The following is a 14,212-nucleotide window of genomic DNA, read 5'->3' as shown; positions in this document are numbered from 1 at the left end:
TCCTGTTCCGTACAGGTTGCAATTTGTCCTGAGGATGAACGGGAAGAGGGGGAACCAATGAGAGACTAGCTCTAGGTGTTGGGACAGGCACAGGTCACTCTATTTTCCCATCAGGAAGAAGAATTAACCACAGGCTCAGCCTGCCGCCCGGAACCAGAATAGGGCCTGAAGCAATCCTGCGCTTTTGCGGCCAGCTCCGAAGAAAGCGAGTTGAAAAATGGAGCTCAGGGGCACTGCAATTCACAAACCTGCAGAGTTAGAAATGATAACTCTTGTCCACAAATATATTGAGGGAAGGCAACGAAGAGGATTTGAAAGCAAGGCAGAATTGCAGGAAACAGATTTCAGGAGGTAGATTCGAATCGCCTTTAAAGCACAGGAAAGGCGGCAAAACCTCGACCATGATGCCCTTGGCCAAAAAGGGCGTATGCGTTTTTTCCTGAATATATTCAGGAAAAAACGCATACGCCCTTTTTGGCCAACCAAGCAACCTGGAAAGGCAAATCAGCGCTACAAAGAAGTCTCGCTTCCCATTGGTCAAAAGGGCCATGCTGAATAAAGTGTCAAAACCAGAAATGCAGGACAGGCCATGGAGAAACGGGAGCCTTGCTACGCTGATGGGCGGGATGTAAATTGCCAACAGCCACTCTGGAGAAGTGTACGGTGTGTCCTGAAACCTCTAAAAAACTCAGCTTAGAGAGCATAGGGCACTTCCACTCATGGGTGTATAAATTGGGAAAAGTAAAAATCAGCAAGACACAGGCACCCCAAAGTTTAGGGCTGCTCTGTTGACAAGAACCTCCACATCGTTACACCTTAAATATCCCAGGAAAGAGAAAAATGGATAAAGAAGTTGTGGTCCTTATGTACAATGGAATATCACTCAGCCAAGAAATCAACGTCATAAGGCTAGTAGCAGCATGATGAGTGGATTTAGGTACGACGATTCTAAGTGAAATAAGTCAACCAGAAAACGACACTTATCATAAGATATCACTTATAGAGGGAATGTAAAAACCGCTACACTTGAACTGAATTACAAAACAGAACAGAGACACACGTTTACAAAACACACTATGGCTGCTTAACGGGAAAGGTGAGGTCGGGTGAGGGAGAAAACAAGGGTTTCAAATTAGCTCAGATACCGTTCAATAAACCCAATATGTAATAGACAAGACCTACTCCTTGCTCAGTGAACTGGACTCGACACCCCCTATTCACCGCCCAAGAATATACCTGACTAGGAAGAATCTTCAAAGCTATGTATTGATATCTCTCTGTAAATGAGTCAAGTGGGTGTAAAGCAGCATAAACAGAGCAGTGAAAAGCAGCTAAACCCCATTATAAAAATCAATTACTTTTAAAATCCCGTGAAACAAAGACAGTGAAAGAGAGAGAAATTCTTACAAAATTCGTTCAGGGGCTGTGATGCCACCTGGATTGACCATCTCTAGACCCACAGCTGATTGAGACATAAGGGTGGACACTCTTGGGGCTGAGAGGTTTGGTGAGGTTGGGTGAGCAAACGCAGACCCTTTAAAGTAATACTGCATGGTACCCATCCCATGGGTCCCAAATCTCCAGGTTCAAGGGCATCTTCCTACATCGAAAACATGCATGAGAAACCCAGAAGATGGTACACCGTGTGATCGGGAAAGGTTTCTAAAACGCACCTCATTTCTCATCTCCTTGTGCTCGGGTTCGCCATTCCAGCCACGTTAGTAGCAATCTCCCTCCGTGGAGAATCAGCACCTTTAACCTCCTGTTCCGTACAGGTTGCAATTTGTCCTGAGGATGAACGGGAAGAGGGGGAACCAATGAGAGACTAGCTCTAGGTGTTGGGACAGGCACAGGTCACTCTATTTTCCCATCAGGAAGAAGAATTAACCACAGGCTCAGCCTGCCGCCCGGAACCAGAATAGGGCCTGAAGCAATCCTGCGCTTTTGCGGCCAGCTCTGAAGAAAGCGAGTTGAAAAATGGAGCTCAGGGGCACTGCAATTCACAAACCTGCAGAGTTAGAAATGATAACTCTCGTCCACAAATATATTGAGGGAAGGCAACGAAGAGGATTTGAAAGCAAGGCAGAATTGCAGGAAACAGATTTCAGGAGGTAGATTCGAATCGCCTTTAAAGCACAGGAAAGGCGGCAAAACCTCGACCATGATGCCCTTGGCCAAAAAGGGCATATGCGTTTTTTCCTGAATATATTCAGGAAAAAACGCATACGCCCTTTTTGGCCAACCAAGCAACCTGGAAAGGCAAATCAGCGCTACAAAGAAGTCTCGCTTCCCATCGGTCAAAAGGGCCATGCTGAATAAAGTGTCAAAACCAGAAATGCAGGACAGGCCATGGAGAAACGGGAGCCTTGCTACGCTGATGGGCGGGATGTAAATTGCCAACAGCCACTCTGGAGAAGTGTACGGTGTGTCCTGAAACCTCTAAAAAACTCAGCTTAGAGAGCATAGGGCACTTCCACTCATGGGTGTATAAATTGGGAAAAGTAAAAATCAGCAAGACACAGGCACCCCAAAGTTTAGGGCTGCTCTGTTGACAAGAACCTCCACTTCGTTACACCTTAAATATCCCAGGAAAGAAAAAAATGGATAAAGAAGTTGTGGTCCTTATGTACAATGGAATATCACTCAGCCAGGAAATCAACGTCATAAGGCTAGTAGCAGCATGATGAGTGGATTTAGGTACGACGATTCTAAGTGAAATAAGTCAACCAGAAAACGACACTTATCATAAGATATCACTTATAGAGGGAATGTAAAAACCGCTACACTTGAACTGAATTACAAAACAGAACAGAGACACACGTTTACAAAACACACTATGGCTGCTTAACGGGAAAGGTGAGGTCGGGTGAGGCAGAAAACAAGGGTTTCAAATTAGCTCAGATACCGTTCAATAAGCCCAATATGTAATAGACAAGACCTACTCCTTGCTCAGTGAACTGGACGCAAAAACCCCCTATTCACCGCCCAAGAATATATCTGACTAGGAAGAATCTTCAAAGCTATGTATTGATATCTCTCTGTAAGTGAGTCAAGTGGGTGTAAAGCAGCATAAAAACAGCAGTGAAAAGCAGCTAAACCCCATTATAAAAATCAATTACTTTTAAAAACCCGTGAAACAAAGACAGTGAAAGAGAGAGAAATTCTTACAATATTCGTTCAGGGGCTGTGATGCCACCTGGATTGACCATCTCTAGACCCACAGCTGATTGAGACATAAGGGTGGACACTCTTGTGGCTGAGAGGTTTGGTCAGGTTGGTTGAGGAAACGCAGGCCCTTTAAAGTAATACTGCGTGGTACCCATCCCATGGGTCCCAAATCTCCAAGTTCAAGGGCATCTTCCTATAACAAAAACATGCATGAGAAACCCAGAAGATGGTACACCGTGTGATCGGGAAAGGTTTCGAAAACGCACCTCATTTCTCATCTCCTTGTGCTCGGGTTGGCCATTACAGCCGCTTTACTAGCAATCTCCCTCCTTCGAGAATCAGCACCTTCAACCTCCTGTTCCGTACAGGTTGCAAATTGTCCTGAGGATGAACGGGAAGAGGGGGAACCAGTGAGAGACTAGCTCTAGGTGTTGGGACAGGCACAGGTCACTATATTTTCCCATCAAGAAGAAGAATTAACCACAGGCTCAGCCTGCCGCCCGGAAGCAGAACAGGGCCTGAAGCAATCCTGTGCTTTTGCGGCCAGCTCCCAAAAAAACGAGTTGAAAAATCGAGCTCAGGGGCACTGCAATTCACAAACCTGCAGAGTTAGAAATGATAACTCTCGTCCACAAATATATTGAGGGAAGGCAACGAGGAGGATTTGAAAGCAAGGCAGAATTGCAGGAAACAGATTTCAGGAGGTAGAGTCGAATCGCCTTTAAAGCACAGGAAAAGCGGCAAAACCTCGACCATGATGCCCTTGGCCAAAAAGGGCGTATGCGTTTTTTCCTGAATATATTCAGGAAAAAACGCATACGCCCTTTTTGGCCAACCAAGCAACCTGGAAAGGCAAATCAGCGCTACAAAGAAGTCTCGCTTCCCATCGGTCAAAAGGGCCATGCTGAATAAAGTGTCAAAACCAGAAATGCAGGACAGGCCATGGAGAAACGGGAGCCTTACTACGCTGATGGGTGGGATGTAAATTGCCAACAGCCACTCTGGAGAAGTGTACGGTGTTTCCTGAAACATCTAAAGAACTCAGCATAGAGAGCATAAGGCACTTCCACTCATGGGCGTATAAATTGGGAAAACTAAAAATCAGCAAGACACAGGCACCCCAAAGTTTAGGGCTGCTCTGTTGACAAGAACCTCCACTTCGTTACACCTTAAATATCCCAGGAAAGAGAAAAATGGATAAGGAAGTTGTGGTCCTTATGTACAATGGCATATCACTCAGCCATGAAATTAACGTCATAAGGCTAGTAGCAGCATGATGAGAGGATTTAGGTACGACGATTCTAAGTGAAATAAGTCACACAGAAAAAGACACTTATCATAAGATATCACTTAGAGAGGGAATGTAAAAACCGCTACACTTGAACTGAATTACAAAACAGAACAGCGTCACACGTTTACAAAACACACTATGGCTGCTTAACGGGAAAGGTGAGGTCGGGTGAGGGAGAAAACAAGGGTTTCAAATTAGCTCAGATACCGTTCCATAAACCCAATATGTAATAGACAAGACCTACTCCTTGCTCAGTGAACTGGACTCGACACCCCCTATTCACCGCCCAAGAATATACCTGACTAGGAAGAATCTTCAAAGCTATGTATTGATATCTCTCTGTAAATGAGTCAAGTGGGTGTAAAGCAGCATAAACAGAGCAGTGAAAAGCAGCTAAACCCCATTATAAAAATCAATTACTTTTAAAATCCCGTGAAACAAAGACAGTGAAAGAGAGAGAAATTCTTACAAAATTCGTTCAGGGGCTGTGATGCCACCTGGATTGACCATCTCTAGACCCACAGCTGATTGAGACATAAGGGTGGACACTCTTGGGGCTGAGAGTTTTGGTGAGGTTGGGTGAGCAAACGCAGACCCTTTAAAGTAACACTGCGTGGTACCCATCCCATGGGTCCCAAATCTCCAGGTTCAAGGGCATCTTCCTACATCGAAAACATGCATGAGAAACCCAGAAGATGGTACACCGTGTGATCGGGAAAGGTTTCTAAAACGCACCTCATTTCTCATCTCCTTGTGCTCGGGTTCGCCATTCCAGCCGCGTTAGTAGCAATCTCCCTCCGTGGAGAATCAGCACCTTTAACCTCCTGTTCCGTACAGGTTGCAATTTGTCCTGAGGATGAACGGGAAGAGGGGGAACCAATGAGAGACTAGCTCTAGGTGTTGGGACAGGCACAGGTCACTCTATTTTCCCATCAGGAAGAAGAATTAACCACAGGCTCAGCCTGCCGCCCGGAACCAGAATAGGGCCTGAAGCAATCCTGCGCTTTTGCGGCCAGCTCCGAAGAAGGCGAGTTGAAAAATGGAGCTCAGGGGCACTGCAATTCACAAACCTGCAGAGTTAGAAATGATAACTCTTGTCCACAAATATATTGAGGGAAGGCAACGAAGAGGATTTGAAAGCAAGGCAGAATTGCAGGAAACAGATTTCAGGAGGTAGATTCGAATCGCCTTTAAAGCACAGGAAAGGCGGCAAAACCTCGACCATGATGCCCTTGGCCAAAAAGGGCGTATGCGTTTTTTCCTGAATATATTCAGGAAAAAACGCATACGCCCTTTTTGGCCAACCAAGCAACCTGGAAAGGCAAATCAGCGCTACAAAGAAGTCTCGCTTCCCATCGGTCAAAAGGGCCATGCTGAATAAAGTGTCAAAACCAGAAATGCAGGACAGGCCATGGAGAAACGGGAGCCTTGCTACGCTGATGGGCGTGATGTAAATTGCCAACAGCCACTCTGGAGAAGTGTACGGTGTGTCCTGAAACCTCTAAAAAACTCAGCTTAGAGAGCATAGGGCACTTCCACTCATGGGTGTATAAATTGGGAAAAGTAAAAATCAGCAAGACACAGGCACCCCAAAGTTTAGGGCTGCTCTGTTGACAAGAACCTCCACTTCGTTACACCTTAAATATCCCAGGAAAGAAAAAAATGGATAAAGAAGTTGTGGTCCTTATGTACAATGGAATATCACTCAGCCAGGAAATCAACGTCATAAGGCTAGTAGCAGCATGATGAGTGGATTTAGGTACGAAGATTCTAAGTGAAATAAGTCAACCAGAAAACGACACTTATCATAAGATATCACTTATAGAGGGAATGTAAAAACCGCTACACTTGAACTGAATTACAAAACAGAACAGAGACACACGTTTACAAAACACACTATGGCTGCTTAACGGGAAAGGTGAGGTCGGGTGAGGCAGAAAACAAGGGTTTCAAATTAGCTCAGATACCGTTCAATAAACCCAATATGTAATAGACAAGACCTACTCCTTGCTCAGTGAACTGGACTCGACACCCCCTATTCACCGCCCAAGAATATACCTGACTAGGAAGAATCTTCAAAGCTATGTATTGATATCTCTCTGTAAATGAGTCAAGTGGGTGTAAAGCAGCATAAACAGAGCAGTGAAAAGCAGCTAAACCCCATTATAAAAATCAATTACTTTTAAAATCCCGTGAAACAAAGACAGTGAAAGAGAGAGAAATTCTTACAAAATTCGTTCAGGGACTGTGATGCCACCTGGATTGACCATCTCTAGACCCACAGCTGATTGAGACATAAGGGTGGACACTCTTGGGGCTGAGAGGTTTGGTGAGGTTGGGTGAGCAAACGCAGACCCTTTAAAGTAATACTGCATGGTACCCATCCCATGGGTCCCAAATCTCCAGGTTCAAGGGCATCTTCCTACATCGAAAACATGCATGAGAAACCCAGAAGATGGTACACCGTGTGATCGGGAAAGGTTTCTAAAACGCACCTCATTTCTCATCTCCTTGTGCTCGGGTTCGCCATTCCAGCCACGTTAGTAGCAATCTCCCTCCGTGGAGAATCAGCACCTTTAACCTCCTGTTCCGTACAGGTTGCAATTTGTCCTGAGGATGAACGGGAAGAGGGGGAACCAATGAGAGACTAGCTCTAGGTGTTGGGACAGGCACAGGTCACTCTATTTTCCCATCAGGAAGAAGAATTAACCACAGGCTCAGCCTGCCGCCCGGAACCAGAATAGGGCCTGAAGCAATCCTGCGCTTTTGCGGCCAGCTCTGAAGAAAGCGAGTTGAAAAATGGAGCTCAGGGGCACTGCAATTCACAAACCTGCAGAGTTAGAAATGATAACTCTCGTCCACAAATATATTGAGGGAAGGCAACGAAGAGGATTTGAAAGCAAGGCAGAATTGCAGGAAACAGATTTCAGGAGGTAGATTCGAATCGCCTTTAAAGCACAGGAAAGGCGGCAAAACCTCGACCATGATGCCCTTGGCCAAAAAGGGCGTATGCGTTTTTTCCTGAATATATTCAGGAAAAAACGCATACGCCCTTTTTGGCCAACCAAGCAACCTGGAAAGGCAAATCAGCGCTACAAAGAAGTCTCGCTTCCCATCGGTCAAAAGGGCCATGCTGAATAAAGTGTCAAAACCAGAAATGCAGGACAGGCCATGGAGAAACGGGAGCCTTACTACGCTGATGGGCGGGATGTAAATTGCCAACAGCCACTCTGGAGAAGTGTACGGTGTTTCCTGAAACATCTAAAGAACTCAGCATAGAGAGCATAAGGCACTTCCACTCATGGGCGTATAAATTGGGAAAACTAAAAATCAGCAAGACACAGGCACCCCAAAGTTTAGGGCTGCTCTGTTGACAAGAACCTCCACTTCGTTACACCTTAAATATCCCAGGAAAGAGAAAAATGGATAAGGAAGTTGTGGTCCTTATGTACAATGGCATATCACTCAGCCATGAAATTAACGTCATAAGGCTAGTAGCAGCATGATGAGAGGATTTAGGTACGACGATTCTAAGTGAAATAAGTCACACAGAAAAAGACACTTATCATAAGATATCACTTAGAGAGGGAATGTAAAAACCGCTACACTTGAACTGAATTACAAAACAGAACAGCGTCACACGTTTACAAAACACACTATGGCTGCTTAACGGGAAAGGTGAGGTCGGGTGAGGGAGAAAACAAGGGTTTCAAATTAGCTCAGATACCGTTCCATAAACCCAATATGTAATAGACAAGACCTACTCCTTGCTCAGTGAACTGGACTCGACACCCCCTATTCACCGCCCAAGAATATACCTGACTAGGAAGAATCTTCAAAGCTATGTATTGATATCTCTCTGTAAATGAGTCAAGTGGGTGTAAAGCAGCATAAACAGAGCAGTGAAAAGCAGCTAAACCCCATTATAAAAATCAATTACTTTTAAAATCCCGTGAAACAAAGACAGTGAAAGAGAGAGAAATTCTTACAAAATTCGTTCAGGGGCTGTGATGCCACCTGGATTGACCATCTCTAGACCCACAGCTGATTGAGACATAAGGGTGGACACTCTTGGGGCTGAGAGTTTTGGTGAGGTTGGGTGAGCAAACGCAGACCCTTTAAAGTAACACTGCGTGGTACCCATCCCATGGGTCCCAAATCTCCAGGTTCAAGGGCATCTTCCTACATCGAAAACATGCATGAGAAACCCAGAAGATGGTACACCGTGTGATCGGGAAAGGTTTCGAAAACGCACCTCATTTCTCATCTCCTTGTGCTCGGGTTGGCCATTACAGCCGCTTTACTAGCAATCTCCCTCCTTCGAGAATCAGCACCTTCAACCTCCTGTTCCGTACAGGTTGCAAATTGTCCTGAGGATGAACGGGAAGAGGGGGAACCAGTGAGAGACTAGCTCTAGGTGTTGGGACAGGCACAGGTCACTCTATTTTCCCATCAGGAAGAAGAATTAACCACAGGCTCAGCCTGCCGCCCGGAAGCAGAACAGGGCCTGAAGCAATCCTGTGCTTTTGCGGCCAGCTCCCAAAAAAACGAGTTGAAAAATCGAGCTCAGGGGCACTGCAATTCACAAACCTGCAGAGTTAGAAATGATAACTCTCGTCCACAAATATATTGAGGGAAGGCAACGAGGAGGATTTGAAAGCAAGGCAGAATTGCAGGAAACAGATTTCAGGAGGTAGAGTCGAATCGCCTTTAAAGCACAGGAAAAGCGGCAAAACCTCGACCATGATGCCCTTGGCCAAAAAGGGCGTATGCGTTTTTTCCTGAATATATTCAGGAAAAAACGCATACGCCCTTTTTGGCCAACCAAGCAACCTGGAAAGGCAAATCAGCGCTACAAAGAAGTCTCGCTTCCCATCGGTCAAAAGGGCCATGCTGAATAAAGTGTCAAAACCAGAAATGCAGGACAGGCCATGGAGAAACGGGAGCCTTACTACGCTGATGGGCGGGATGTAAATTGCCAACAGCCACTCTGGAGAAGTGTACGGTGTGTCCTGAAACATCTAAAGAACTCAGCATAGAGAGCATAAGGCACTTCCACTCATGGGCGTATAAATTGGGAAAAGTAAAAATCAGCAAGACACAGGCACCCCAAAGTTTAGGGCTGCTCTGTTGACAAGAACCTCCACTTCGTTACACCTTAAATATCCCAGGAAAGAGAAAAATGGATAAGGAAGTTGTGGTCCTTATGTACAATGGCATATCACTCAGCCATGAAATTAACGTCATAAGGCTAGTAGCAGCATGATGAGAGGATTTAGGTACGACGATTCTAAGTGAAATAAGTCACACAGAAAAAGACACTTATCATAAGATATCACTTAGAGAGGGAATGTAAAAACCGCTACACTTGAACTGAATTACAAAACAGAACAGCGTCACACGTTTACAAAACACACTATGGCTGCTTAACGGGAAAGGTGAGGTCGGGTGAGGGAGAAAACAAGGGTTTCAAATTAGCTCAGATACCGTTCCATAAACCCAATATGTAATAGACAAGACCTACTCCTTGCTCAGTGAACTGGACTCGACACCCCCTATTCACCGCCCAAGAATATACCTGACTAGGAAGAATCTTCAAAGCTATGTATTGATATCTCTCTGTAAATGAGTCAAGTGGGTGTAAAGCAGCATAAACAGAGCAGTGAAAAGCAGCTAAACCCCATTATAAAAATCAATTACTTTTAAAATCCCGTGAAACAAAGACAGTGAAAGAGAGAGAAATTCTTACAAAATTCGTTCAGGGGCTGTGATGCCACCTGGATTGACCATCTCTAGACCCACAGCTGATTGAGACATAAGGGTGGACACTCTTGGGGCTGAGAGGTTTGGTGAGGTTGGGTGAGCAAACGCAGACCCTTTAAAGTAATACTGCGTGGTACCCATCCCATGGGTCCCAAATCTCCAGGTTCAAGGGCATCTTCCTACATCGAAAACATGCATGAGAAACCCAGAAGATGGTACACCGTGTGATCGGGAAAGGTTTCTAAAACGCACCTCATTTCTCATCTCCTTGTGCTCGGGTTCGCCATTCCAGCCGCGTTAGTAGCAATCTCCCTCCGTGGAGAATCAGCACCTTTAACCTCCTGTTCCGTACAGGGTGCAATTTGTCCTGAGGATGAACGGGAAGAGGGGGAACCAATGAGAGACTAGCTCTAGGTGTTGGGACAGGCACAGGTCACTCTATTTTCCCATCAGGAAGAAGAATTAACCACAGGCTCAGCCTGCCGCCCGGAACCAGAATAGGGCCTGAAGCAATCCTGCGCTTTTGCGGCCAGCTCCGAAGAAAGCGAGTTGAAAAATGGAGCTCAGGGGCACTGCAATTCACAAACCTGCAGAGTTAGAAATGATAACTCTCGTCCACAAATATATTGAGGGAAGGCAACGAAGAGGATTTGAAAGCAAGGCAGAATTGCAGGAAACAGATTTCAGGAGGTAGATTCGAATCGCCTTTAAAGCACAGGAAAGGCGGCAAAACCTCGACCATGATGCCCTTGGCCAAAAAGGGCGTATGCGTTTTTTCCTGAATATATTCAGGAAAAAACGCATACGCCCTTTTTGGCCAACCAAGCAACCTGGAAAGGCAAATCAGCGCTACAAAGAAGTCTCGCTTCCCATCGGTCAAAAGGGCCATGCTGAATAAAGTGTCAAAACCAGAAATGCAGGACAGGCCATGGAGAAACGGGAGCCTTGCTACGCTGATGGGCGTGATGTAAATTGCCAACAGCCACTCTGGAGAAGTGTACGGTGTGTCCTGAAACCTCTAAAAAACTCAGCTTAGAGAGCATAGGGCACTTCCACTCATGGGTGTATAAATTGGGAAAAGTAAAAATCAGCAAGACACAGGCACCCCAAAGTTTAGGGCTGCTCTGTTGACAAGAACCTCCACTTCGTTACACCTTAAATATCCCAGGAAAGAAAAAAATGGATAAAGAAGTTGTGGTCCTTATGTACAATGGAATATCACTCAGCCAGGAAATCAACGTCATAAGGCTAGTAGCAGCATGATGAGTGGATTTAGGTACGACGATTCTAAGTGAAATAAGTCAACCAGAAAACGACACTTATCATAAGATATCACTTATAGAGGGAATGTAAAAACCGCTACACTTGAACTGAATTACAAAACAGAACAGAGACACACGTTTACAAAACACACTATGGCTGCTTAACGGGAAAGGTGAGGTCGGGTGAGGCAGAAAACAAGGGTTTCAAATTAGCTCAGATACCGTTCAATAAACCCAATATGTAATAGACAAGACCTACTCCTTGCTCAGTGAACTGGACGCAAAAACCCCCTATTCACCGCCCAAGAATATATCTGACTAGGAAGAATCTTCAAAGCTATGTATTGATATCTCTCTGTAAGTGAGTCAAGTGGGTGTAAAGCAGCATAAAAACAGCAGTGAAAAGCAGCTAAACCCCATTATAAAAATCAATTACTTTTAAAAACCCGTGAAACAAAGACAGTGAAAGAGAGAGAAATTCTTACAATATTCGTTCAGGGGCTGTGATGCCACCTGGATTGACCATCTCTAGACCCACAGCTGATTGAGACATAAGGGTGGACACTCTTGTGGCTGAGAGGTTTGGTCAGGTTGGTTGAGGAAACGCAGGCCCTTTAAAGTAATACTGCGTGGTACCCATCCCATGGGTCCCAAATCTCCAAGTTCAAGGGCATCTTCCTATAACAAAAACATGCATGAGAAACCCAGAAGATGGTACACCGTGTGATCGGGAAAGGTTTCGAAAACGCACCTCATTTCTCATCTCCTTGTGCTCGGGTTGGCCATTACAGCCGCTTTACTAGCAATCTCCCTCCTTCGAGAATCAGCACCTTCAACCTCCTGTTCCGTACAGGTTGCAAATTGTCCTGAGGATGAACGGGAAGAGGGGGAACCAGTGAGAGACTAGCTCTAGGTGTTGGGACAGGCACAGGTCACTCTATTTTCCCATCAGGAAGAAGAATTAACCACAGGCTCAGCCTGTCGCCCGGAAGCAGAACAGGGCCTGAAGCAATCCTGTGCTTTTGCGGCCAGCTCCCAAAAAAGCGAGTTGAAAAATCGAGCTCAGGGGCACTGCAATTCACAAACCTGCAGAGTTATAAATGATAACTCTCGTCCACAAATATATTGAGGGAAGGCAACGAGGAGGATTTGAAAGCAAGGCAGAATTGCAGGAAACAGATTTCAGGAGGTAGAGTCGAATCGCCTTTAAAGCACAGGAAAAGCGGCAAAACCTCGACCATGATGCCCTTGGCCAAAAAGGGCGTATGCGTTTTTTCCTGAATATATTCAGGAAAAAACGCATACGCCCTTTTTGGCCAACCAAGCAACCTGGAAAGGCAAATCAGCGCTACAAAGAAGTCTCGCTTCCCATCGGTCAAAAGGGCCATGCTGAATAAAGTGTCAAAACCAGAAATGCAGGACAGGCCATGGAGAAACGGGAGCCTTACTACGCTGATGGGCGGGATGTAAATTGCCAACAGCCACTCTGGAGAAGTGTACGGTGTGTCCTGAAACATCTAAAGAACTCAGCATAGAGAGCATAAGGCACTTCCACTCATGGGCGTATAAATTGGGAAAACTAAAAATCAGCAAGACACAGGCACCCCAAAGTTTAGGGCTGCTCTGTTGACAAGAACTTCCACTTCGTTACACCTTAAATATCCCAGGAAAGAGAAAAATGGATAAGGAAGTTGTGGTCCTTATGTACAATGGCATATCACTCAGCCATGAAATTAACGTCATAAGGCTAGTAGCAGCATGATGAGAGGATTTAGGTACGACGATTCTAAGTGAAATAAGTCACACAGAAAAAGACACTTATCATAAGATATCACTTAGAGAGGGAATGTAAAAACCGCTACACTTGAACTGAATTACAAAACAGAACAGCGTCACACGTTTACAAAACACACTATGGCTGCTTAACGGGAAAGGTGAGGTCGGGTGAGGGAGAAAACAAGGGTTTCAAATTAGCTCAGATACCGTTCCATAAACCCAATATGTAATAGACAAGACCTACTCCTTGCTCAGTGAACTGGACTCGACACCCCCTATTCACCGCCCAAGAATATACCTGACTAGGAAGAATCTTCAAAGCTATGTATTGATATCTCTCTGTAAATGAGTCAAGTGGGTGTAAAGCAGCATAAACAGAGCAGTGAAAAGCAGCTAAACCCCATTATAAAAATCAATTACTTTTAAAATCCCGTGAAACAAAGACAGTGAAAGAGAGAGAAATTCTTACAAAATTCGTTCAGGGGCTGTGATGCCACCTGGATTGACCATCTCTAGACCCACAGCTGATTGAGACATAAGGGTGGACACTCTTGGGGCTGAGAGTTTTGGTGAGGTTGGGTGAGCAAACGCAGACCCTTTAAAGTAACACTGCGTGGTACCCATCCCATGGGTCCCAAATCTCCAGGTTCAAGGGCATCTTCCTACATCGAAAACATGCATGAGAAACCCAGAAGATGGTACACCGTGTGATCGGGAAAGGTTTCTAAAACGCACCTCATTTCTCATCTCCTTGTGCTCGGGTTCGCCATTCCAGCCGCGTTAGTAGCAATCTCCCTCCGTGGAGAATCAGCACCTTTAACCTCCTGTTCCGTACAGGTTGCAATTTGTCCTGAGGATGAACGGGAAGAGGGGGAACCAATGAGAGACTAGCTCTAGGTGTTGGGACAGGCACAGGTCACTCTATTTTCCCATCAGGAAGAAGAATTAACCA

This window comes from Balaenoptera borealis, assembly GCF_965194805.1.
Source record: "Balaenoptera borealis genome assembly, chromosome: 6".
NCBI classification, from domain to species: Eukaryota; Metazoa; Chordata; class Mammalia; order Artiodactyla; family Balaenopteridae; genus Balaenoptera; species Balaenoptera borealis.
Note: the sequence above shows the minus strand (reverse complement) of the source record.